Source organism: Balaenoptera ricei, chromosome 3 (genome assembly GCF_028023285.1).
Source record: "Balaenoptera ricei isolate mBalRic1 chromosome 3, mBalRic1.hap2, whole genome shotgun sequence".
NCBI classification, from domain to species: domain Eukaryota; kingdom Metazoa; phylum Chordata; class Mammalia; order Artiodactyla; family Balaenopteridae; genus Balaenoptera; species Balaenoptera ricei.
Window position 1 is genome coordinate 23,139,673 of NC_082641.1, and position 9,430 is coordinate 23,149,102.

Consider the following 9,430-nt stretch of genomic DNA (forward strand, 5'->3'; position numbering starts at 1 on the left):
ATGAGGAGGAGACATCAAATGAAAAAGTATGAGCAAGTTGAAAGTTGGAAGAAACAAACCAGGAACAGAGAACAGCACATGCAAAAATTTGAAGTCATGAAGTAGGGCACATCTTTATGCTTTCAATAATTTTGTGGAACTGATGAAGGTCACTGTGACTAGAAAATACTAAATAGGATATTAATTGAATTTTTACATAACTACTAGTTGAAACAAACTTGATTAATGGTGATTTTTTAAACCGTAGAAAAACTTATGTGAACACTCACTATGAAGAAAACTGCTTTGACAAAAGCTAAAATAATGCAGAAATAGAATTATACTAAAATGTAACACTAAAAATAAAAATCATTATAAAACTTGGCAGCCTCTATATTATATCAGAATTCATGTTTAACATATAACATTGTAATTAATATTAAATTATTAGTAAACTCAGAAACAAAATAGGATGCTAAACTGGATCATTATATAGTCATTTTACACTGCCTCGGAAATGTTAATGGTTGGAATATACATAAAAAAGAAATTTTTAAGACAATAATTTGAAAAAAAAATTTAAATGATCAAGGTTATAGTTGTTGCTTTTGTCCAATTAGTAAATTTGAATCACCAAACTTGTAATTTTTTTTAATCAGCAAATATACGGATTTGAGATACATGAGTATCTATGGATAGCCATTATCAATAATTGTCCAATGAATTAGAAACATAAGATAATTTGGTAGGAAATTAAAGTTCTAGCAATAAACATATTACAAAATCTGCTGTTGTACTTATTAAAAACATAACTTACATGATACAGAAAAATGGAGAGACAATTATGTCTTGAATTTCATCACTGAATATTCTAAAGATGAGAAATTTTATTAAGTGCATTTATAATTTTAATGCAGTTTTTATTAAAATCAATTTTCACATACATTTTTTAACATCTACTTTAAAATAATTCAGAAAACCATTACAAGGATATTGCTGAGGCATTTCCTCACCTATCAGATATAAAACTGTGATTATTAAGTTAGTATATTATTAATGTAAGAATAGTCAAATATATTAATGCAATAGAATAGGTGACCCTTAAGAACTAAAGAACCACTATTTATAAATTGACATAAGAAATTGATGGAGCAGAAATTTGTTTTTCTAAGAAGGGCGAGAAATTTAGTAACTTTGAAAAAAATAGTAAGGAAAAGAAGAATACGGAAAGATATATATATATATATATATGTCATTCATTTATTCATTCATACAGTCATTTATGAAGTAACACTTATTGGTCATCTATCTTGTGCTATGCATTGAGCATAAGGTAGACAGAAAATCAGATACTGTCCTTATTCCTAAGGAACTTCTATATACATCATTTATATACACATGCATTAGCATATGATTATTTATATATTTTTAACCTACCTATTACTGTTTTTCACTCTATTCACATACAATTTTGTTCTAAAAAAAGGCTTTTGAAGAATGTTACAAAAATGCACCAAGTACAATGGAAAGAAAAATTAGAAATTCTAGGTGAAGGGAAAATAAGTAAAGACAACAAGAAGCTTCATTCTTTATCACTAAACATTTCATTATAGTTTTTTTTAATATCCTTCATATTCTTTTCCTTCATCAACAATATATTTAAAATCTATAGTCATACCACAAAATAAGCTTCTAATTACATTTGGAAAGGGATATTGTCTCCCATCCCCTCTACTTCTCTCTATATGATAAATAGATATAGGACATACAGACATTTGTCTATTTATAATTATATCAGACTAACTACATATATTTAAAACTATACTATAAGAGACTAAAAAGTAATGCACAAAGGAGTATTATAAGCAATGCAATAAGAAATGAAATAATTAATACTACTGTGTTTTAATAATATCTACCTTCTTGTTCTCTTCATTAACATACACTATAAAATTATCCTTCAGCATTTCCAAATTTTAGATATACTGTGATAAACAAAACATTTTATATTCATCCTCCAAAATGAAAATTGTTGCAAAGCATTGGCTTAGATCAAAGGGGATAAAGCTAGTAGACCCTAGATAAAGTTAGGGTGTTTCAGGTCCTATGGGCAGAGGGTAAAAGGGTAACATCTTTTAATCCAACGTACTAACATTTTATATTTATTTCACAAGGGTATTTAGAGTTTAATGGTAAAATAGAAATAACACACATGGAGCTTTTCAAAGAAAGTTGTATTATATACAGTCCAAAGTAACATTGCATGTAACATTGCAAAATTTTGTGTTTGCTACTCATTATTACCATCAGAATCACCATGTTCCAGATTTTTTTGATTAAATGACCACTTTTCATAGATGCATCACTTTGCATTTTTCCAGATTGAAACTCCTTTTTATTACATTTTTAAACTTTCAATCTCTGTAATATTTTTAGATGTAATGGTTCTACTTACCTACTTGGCAATTTAACATGGCCTAAAAATGATTTTGAATGTGCTGTTTTCTCACCCCCGCAGGGTTGCTAACAGTGCTCCTCACTCAGAGCGAACACGACCTACACAGACATTACCTACACTGCAGCATGTTTGTCTGGTTTTTTTTAACCTTTTCTTTAATTGTATTTTTGAATATAGCTGATTAACAGTGTTGTGTTAGTTTCAGGCGTACAGCAAAGTTCATATACATTGCAGCATGTTCTTTGGCTGCAAGACAAGGTTGATTTACAAGCATGCCTTCTTAATTTACACCATACAGAATCACAGGATGTCACTTTCATTTATCGAAAGTTATATAAATATCAATTACATAATATTTGGAAGTGGGAGTATTTGCTTTGGTTCTTCTTCTCCTCCCCCCTCCCCCCCGCCATTTAAACAATGTTAGGTGAAGCTTGAATCTTCTCTGTAGCCTGAATATAGATAATCATATTCTCTTTATTTTCTACATTTTTTATCGTTTATGAAGAAATCTGTGTAACTCCTGGATGTGATATTATTTTTGGAAGTCTATTTTTATTTCTTTAAAGCTTATTGAATGAGTATCAACTAGGATTAGATCATTTCTATTATATATATCCAAAGCCAAAGATTGCCAAAAGCAAGAGCAGTCTGTATTATCATGAACGCTGAAGATCACTGGCATTTTTGTTTAATAGCATCTCCTAAATATATAATATTGTTGTGTAGAAATCGTGGTATGTTCACATTTTACAATAGAATTATGACTGTTTAATTTTATTTTCAGATGTGAATTACATATAAAAAAATAAATCTTCTCTTTTAAATTAGAAGCAGTTTGAAACCAGATGGCAATATTACTAGAACTGAGAAAGTTGGAAACCAGATAGCAATATTACTGTAACTTGGAAAGTAACAGTTTGTGGTTGTTGATTACTTAGTAAATCCCTGCTAGATGCCTAATGGGAGGGCAAAAGGAGTGTTACCAAACCATACTTGTGTCCACTTGCCCACACGCAGTAAAACCAATCTACTGACACCGGGTTGTGGTGAAGGAAAGTGCAGCATTTATTGCAGGGCACCAAGCAAGGAGTCCAGGGCAGCTAGTGCTTAAAAGATCCAAATTCCCCAAAGGCTTTCAGGGAAAGGTTTATAAAGACAGGGTGAGGGAAGGGATTTGTGGGGTGTGTGGTCAGATCATGGGCATTCTTTTGATTGGTTGGTGGTGAGGTAATTGGGAGTCAGCATCATCAACCATCTGGTTCTAACCGGTCTGGGGTCTAAGTGCTTGTGGGCAGCATATAGTTAACTTCTTCCTCCTGATGGGGGTTTCAGTATCTGCAAAACAGCTCAAAGGACATGGCTCAGAATATTATCTATAGTCCTTGAGGAAGAACTAAAGGTCCTTGACTTTGTTTAATGGCTAAAGTATTATTATTTTGCCTCGCTTAACTGTTTTCTTTCTGCGCATTCTCACTTCTCTGACTGAATTTATTCTTTGACTAAAGTTTTTCTACAGACAAAGGCAGGCAGAGGACATGAGTGGGGGTCTATTCTGAGAAGGCCTCCTAGGGTTCTGCTCAGTTACAGGAGGACAATATATCAAATAATTTATACCAGTAAGAATGTGATAAGAACTATGGGAGCAGTATTTACACGGTATCTAAAGAGTGAATTGTAGAGGAGAGGTTAATAAATTCTGACTGGGGTTATTCAAGGAGCATTTCATGCAAAAATTTAAAAAACACCTTTATTCTGGGCCATGAAGTATAAAAACTATGTATGGAAGAGAGCATGAGGAAGTAGTCATGACCCTTGGTAACCTAACGCTTTCTGACTTGATGTTAAGTACTTGTGAAAACCTGTCCATACCTTGGAGTCCCTCTACTCTGTCAATAGCAGCTTCTATAACCTCATCCTGCAATCTGCAGATCTAGGACAATAATTTTGTAAATCAAATATATATATTGGGCATGAGAATTGGTTTTATACATGACAATGTTAAGGCTCATAGGAACTACCTTGAAAAAGCTCTACCATCCCATGCAACCATGATTTTGGACAGCTAACACAGGTTTTCTCTAAAATCTGATAACCAAAGATGCAACAGGTGACCCAGTTCCAGAAAATCCTGCAGCCAGAATATTTTAATCTGTCTATATTACTTAGACTTGATAGAGAAGATCTGGTATAGACAATGGTAGGCACAGCCATACCCTTGTTTCTATCTGAAAATCAGCACACCTGGATCATTAAACCATATCCGTGCACCAACAGAAAACTCCACAGACAAGCAACTTATCTCTGAAACCAGAGTATCAGACAATGAAGCAGGTGAGACAGTCCCCTTAAAATAATTAAACCCACACTCTTAATCTCTTTAGGTTTATTTATAATTTGAAGAAAAAGCAAGGCAGTGGATACATGCACAAAATGACTCCAGTCTGATGTTAACTCATCTAGAGGCAGTCTTGATATGTGTAGAATTCTGAAACTTTATGATGGATAGCCGAGCTATCTATGTGTATGTCAAAATATACTTGTCTTCACTGTAAAGCATTCTAAACAATCTATTGTGAACCGTTAAAACATTAAAGAGATTGTCATTGGCTTTTGGTGACTTCCTATTCAATATGACAGTGCTGTGCTGCCATCACCTAGGAAGCCAGAGGTCAAGGCCAGTTCCTTGTATTATGTACCCATTCACCACCAGTTGTTTCAAACAGTAATAGTTAAATTTAAAATTATTTATTGAGTGCCTTACTATTTGCAAAATGTACAATGGTGAATAAATATTTCTAAATAATATAAAATAAAAAGCCAATAATTTTTCCAGTTTTTCTCCTCCTATTAAAAACACTGTCCATCCACTTACCATTCTTACATTTACTTACAGTTCACTGTACATCTTCACGTAGAGCACTCCCTTTAATAACTTCATATTTCCTCCCCAATAGGTTTGTGAAGACAATACTATAATTGATATACTAGCAGTTCATTAGTCCCTAGGAAGGGTCTGAGACACTATTAAAAACTGCAAGATGTAATACTGGTGATCCGATTCTAAACACAAGAAGTAAGCTGAACAGCACTTTACCTGGAATAAATGTATTTTAGTAGTCACCCCAATCTGGCTCTTTTCTGGATGTGCCAGACACAAACGTGCTAGAACCTGAAAGGTGATTATCTTTGACCTTGATGTAAGTGGGACACTAGCATGCTCTACCTTTCTATCTTTCCTTGCTCTTACATGTGCCTTTCTACCTGGGAATCAACAAGACTATCCTCAGTAAACCTGAATGCATAAGCATCTACCATCAGAGTGGTCTTCTTCAGAAGATATTTCCTGTTAAATAGATAACTCTCTTCTTCTTGAGCTGAAGGTAGGAAGAGCTGAATTGCTCTGAATAATATAGGTGGGAAAAAGTTAGAGCCCCTTTGGCAAACTATTAAAATCTATTACATGCACAAATTCTTTCTCTGAGTGATTTTTATTTTTTGTTGAAATTGGAAATGGAGCTGAGATTTATGTTCAGGTCAATGAAGTGTATAATGGTAGATGAAACCAGTGCTCAGGAGACCCAGGAGGCAATGAAAGTATAAGCCCACATACTGCAAGAGTTTGCATAAATCAGGGCTTGAACTCCCACAGTAGCTTAAAGAATTCTTCAGGTCAATGAAGTTTAAGTAGATATCAAGAGGCAGGGATGCATCCATTAAATTCTGGATTGTAATAAATTGTAACAGTTTTTGTTTCAAATTTCTGAACCTGTGAATTCTACCATTCACAGTATAATTGCATGCAAGCATTTTGTCAAAAAAGATGTACTTCAGCATACTCCATCAACTTCTGCCTGCAAATGATGAGGATGCAGATCCCATGCCAAATGGAAGTCAGGATCTGTGTAAGAAGTGATGTCTGATATGGTTTAGCAATTCAAAAATCAGCAAGAGCTACCATCTGTTTTCCTGAAATATCCCCTGGCTTTGTACCCCTGCCCTACTTCTACTTTTTGATTTAAATTTTCCATATATTTTTTTCAATTCCTTGTTCGACAGTGTTCTTCAGATAGATGACCGAATTATCTTTTTTTCTGTTTTTGTTGTGCTTGATTTTATTTGTCTCTGATCCTATCTCCTCAAGGATGTTTGACACCTAATCTCTGGGTACAGCATGGATTTAGGATTGTTAATTTCCTTTCCCAACTGTGATTCATTGTGCTGCTGCCCAGATTATCTAGGATATAGGAAATCACGCTACTTAAATACCAGTTTTAGCTAAAATTCAAAAATTAAAAATGTATCCCCAAAGGTGGATGCATGCCTAAAAAATATATTTTAAATTTATTTCCTACTTTTCACTATGAAAATTGTACCCTATGTCATCACTTTAAAACTCAGAATTATTTTGTAAGTTTTAGCCATAATTACCTGTTAATCTATTGCTTAAAAATTGCTTTAATAAAACTTTCAATTAAAATTTAGATGTTTTTAATGTATATTAAATTAATAATCACCAATTCCACAGTTGCATTTCAATGAGAATTGGCTTGTATGCTAGCTTAATCACATTTGCTGTCATTTAACCCTTTGAGTTGTATATAGATTCTTCACCTGCAAAATGTTCATGAAATAACTACATTAAGGTGCAGTATTGTGAAGATGAAGTGAGATAATAGTAACAGTGATCATTAAATATGATAAATTAATATCACAAGTGTGTACAATCTGGCTTGTTTTCGTTAAGACTAGATGAAGATTTATCACTAAAATTTATATGTTAAATAAAACCCTTGATGAATTTTCAGCATCATTTTTATTGTTAAACATTATTGGAAATGACATATTGCTTTGAATTATAAATAATAACAAAATACCCTTGACATTTAAGATGTAGGTAAATATTCTTCAAGCATTATTATGAGACATTTCTCTTTACATAACCTAAAGAGATTATTTTATGTTTCCCTTCAACCCACAGCTGAGCTGCAGGTGCTGTTCATGCATCATTGCTTTGGCTACTTCAATATTTGTTATCAGAATATACCCTAAAGCTGAAAGCCTATGTCAATTAACGACACTACTGCACTTAAGGTCTCTATTATTATAGAAGCGCTATTGGATTCACTCAGTTCCACATCATGTCTTTGCCATATCCTGCAGTATTCGCCTGACATTGATGCCTTTGCTTCTTGTTTCCCTGGCCAAGTTATAGCTTAGCTTTTCAAAGTTAAAAAGTAATAAATAATAGGGCATAACAGAAAACATTACAAATATGAAGAATGCTCAATGAATAACTTTGTAGAGAAAGAGAGAGAGAAGGAATAGAGAGAGTGGCAGAAAGAGAGGAGAAATTCAATCATTATGAAATAATATATGTATATGTGTAATTTTATGATATTTCTTGTAAGCACAGATTAAGAGAAAGATAGCTGGAATCGAGTATTACAAACTATCCTGAGTTATGTGGACCCTGGCAGAATAACCCTAAGTCTGAGGTTGTGAGAGGTTTTTAGTTTGATGCTGTATAAATTGCTGGCTGTTGCTTTATGTGCAATTTTTTATGGTATTTTCTATTTTGTCTTCGGCACAGTAAATTCCTCTGTATTTCAGGTTTCAATATGCTTAGATTTCACAGGGACACATACTTGTAAGCCCCTTGAATTTAGATACTGAAGGCCACAGCCTCAAACATTTATCTTGACTGGCAAAGAGTACTAATGCTTTCTTTAATAAAGAAATGATTCTTTTTCAATAAATCAAGGGCATTCTACATTTGTGCTGAATTCATAGGAAGTGTTTTTAGTTTTGACATTTTAAAATAATTTTAAATTTACTTGATGTGGTACTCAGAGTAAGGCCAGAGAATCAGATAAAATCCCTCAACCACATTTTCATTTTTTTAAAACTTTTTATACTCAAGATAATTTCTCCAAAACAGAAAAGAAATGTATACAATAAAACACAAAGAACAATTTGTATCAAGTTGGAACTGCACATTTAAGCTTCAAAACTCATCTAAAATCTGCAATAACAACGGTCTTTCTTGAAAGAATGGAGAGAGGCAGGGAGGTAGCCAGGCAGGAAGGAAGGACAAAGCAAGGAAGTGAGAGAGAAGGAAGAAGAGGAGGAAGAAAGAAACAACAATTTCCTCCTTAATTCTCTTTCTGCGTGGAATAAAATTAAAATCATGAAAGTTCAAGACAGATTTAATTTTTTTGTTGTGTCGCAGCCACAACATACACAGGCCTTTTATTTTGCTTGCTTCCAATAAAAATTTAAATACTTTATGTATGTGTACATGTTAGGTATGGAAATTGAGATTTCATTTCAATTATGATATTGTTCCTTCTCTTATGTTTATTTTGTAAGCATAGAAAAGAAAGCGTACTTGAAACCTTTTGATAATTTCAATGTGAAATATCATTTCTGAGACTATTTCATTCATTGATACTATGTTCAATAGGACCAAGTAAAGAATAAACAAATTAACTTCTCCTTGAAGGAAAACTTAAGACAATCAAAGTCTTCAAGTGCTTTTCAATTAGCTAAGCATATTGTTATATGGCAATGATTTGCAGATAAAGAAAGATACAGCAATTAAAAATTCCAAAATTCAGCAAGTGACTTCAATTTATGTAAAAAATACTTTATATTCATATTTACCTTCTTTATATATATGGTATATACATAAAGTACATACTTTATATATATGCTATATGTTATGATATAGGATAGTTTTAAAAATAAATTCTAGACTGAAAATTAAATTAACTAATTAGTTCTTTTAATTACATTATATGCAGACTTTCCACAGAGTATAGTATGTGAAAGTGTGAAAGAAAAAATAATTTATGCCTATCATAGAAATCTTGGTACATTAAGAGAATAATTGACATACTTTGGGCCAAGGAATAAATCCCAGGAAGGATATTTAATATGATATTTAGGGGCTACAGAGAGAGTAGTTGGAACAGTATTCAAGCAAAGCAA